The 2,105-nt window shown below is 59.4% G+C and overlaps 1 long non-coding RNA gene across 1 annotated transcript in view; it reads left to right on the forward strand.

The window, feature by feature from the left end:
• The window catches only part of LOC121349081, a 5,854-nt gene extending 4,222 nt beyond the window's left edge, over positions 1–1,632 (forward strand). Inside the window, exon 3 of the long non-coding RNA XR_005954456.1 lies at positions 1,573–1,632. This is a non-coding gene — a long non-coding RNA (uncharacterized LOC121349081). The remainder of the gene's footprint in view (positions 1–1,572) is intronic.
• The last annotated feature ends 473 nt before the right edge of the window (positions 1,633–2,105 follow it).

Here is a 2,105-nt window from a genome sequence, read left to right on the forward strand (position 1 = left end):
GATGTGGGGTCGGGTTTTGGGGGGATTTGGGGTCCCTGTCCTGGTTTTGGGGGGTTTGGGGGGTTGTGGGGTCCCTGTGCCAGTTTTGGGGAGGATTTTGGGGGTTTGGGGTCTGGTTTTGGGGTCCCGGTGCCAGTTTTAGGGAGGATTTTGGGGGGATTTGGGGTCCCTGTCCTGGTTTTGGGACATTTTGGGGTCCCGGTGCCAGTTTTGGGGAGGATTTTGGGGGTTTTGGGGTCTGGTTTTGGGGTCTGGTTTTGGGGGGTTTGGGGGATTTTGGGGTCTCTGATCCCATTTAGGGGATCGGGGGTCCTTGTACCGCTCTGAGTGACCGCTCGGACACTGAGTGACCACTGGCACTGAGTGACCACTCACCCTGAGTGACCGCTCGGACACTGAGTGACCGCTCGGACACTGAGTGACCGCTCACCCTAAGTGACCGCTCGGACACTGACCGCTCACCTTGAGTGACCACTGGCTCTGAGTGACCGCTCGGACACTGAGTGACCGCTCACCCTGAGTGACCACTCAGACACTGAGTGACCGCTCACTCTGAGTGACCACTTGGACACTGAGTGACCGCTCACTCTAAGTGACCACTGGGCCTGAATGACCGCTCAGCCACCAAGTGACCGCTCGGACACTGAGTGACCACTGGGCCTGAGTGACCGCTCACCCTGAGTGACCACTGAGCCACAGTGACCACTGAGATAGCGAGTGACCGCTCAGAATTTGAATGGCCACTCACCCTGAGTGACCGCTGACCCCGAGTGACTGCTGACCATGAGTGACCGCTGACCCCGAGTGACCACTCTGTCCCCGAGTGACCACTCAGACTCTGGACCCAAGTGACCCCTCACACTCTGAGTGACCACTCGGATACCGAGTGACCATTCTTCCCCCGAGTGACCTCTCAATCCGGGTGACCTCTCAGACCCTGAGTGACCACTCAGATTCTGGGCCTGAGTGACCGCTCGGCCACTGAGTGACCACTGAGTGACCACTGAGTGACCACTGTCCGCAGTCTGCGGGAAGCACTACAAGAACCGCCCGGGGCTGAGCGACCACTGCAGCCACAGTGGCCATGAGTGACCGCTCGGACACTGAGTGACCACTGGGCCTGAGTGACCACTGGCTCTGAGTGACCACTCGGACACTGAGTGACCACTCAGACCCCAAGTGACCACTCTGAGTGACCTCTCAATCTGACTGACCTCTCAGACACCAAGTGACCACTCAGACACTGAGTGACCGCTCAGCTCTGAGTAACCGCTCAGACTCTGAGCCTGAGTGACCACTCTGCCCCCGAGTGACCCCTCAGACCCTGAGTGACCCCTCAGACACTGAGTGACCGCTTGGACTCTGAGTGACCATTCAGATACAGAGTGACCGCTGACCCTGAGTGACCACTGACCCTGAGTGACCACTCAGACCCTGAGTGACCACTCAGCTCCAAGTAACCGCTCGGACTCTGGGCCTGAGTGACCGCTTGGCCACTGAGTGACCGCTCGGCCACCGAGTGACCACCGAGTGACCACTCGGCCACTGAGTGCCGCTGCCCTGTGTCCGCAGTCTGCGGGAAGCGCTACAAGAACCGCCCGGGGCTGAGCGACCACTGCAGCCACAGCGGCCATGAGTGACCGCTCGGACACTGAGTGACCACTGGGCCTGAGTGACCACTCAGATACTGAGTGACTGCTTAGCCTTGAGTGACCGCTGGCCCTCAGTGACCACTGACCCTGAGTGACCACTCTGCCCCCTAGTGACCACTCACTCTGAGTGACCTCTCAGACACCAAGTGACCACTTAGCCTCGAGTGACCACTCTGCCCCCGAGTGACCTCTCAATCCGAGTGACCTCTCAGACCCTGAGTGACCGCTCGGCCCTGAATGACCGCTCAGATTCTGGGCCTGAGTGACTGGCCACTGAGTGACCACTCGGACACTGAGTGACCGTTCAGATACCGAGTGACCATTCTTCCCCCGAGCGACCTCTCAATCCCAGTGACCACTCAGACACTGAGTGACCGCTTGGACTCTGAGTGACCATTCAGATACAGAGTGACTGCTTAGCCTCGAGTGACCGCTGACCCTGAGTGACCACTG

The sequence above is a fragment of the Pyrgilauda ruficollis genome, unplaced genomic scaffold (assembly GCF_017590135.1).
Source record: "Pyrgilauda ruficollis isolate IOZ18807 unplaced genomic scaffold, ASM1759013v1 scaffold1316, whole genome shotgun sequence".
Classification (NCBI taxonomy): domain Eukaryota; kingdom Metazoa; phylum Chordata; class Aves; order Passeriformes; family Passeridae; genus Pyrgilauda; species Pyrgilauda ruficollis.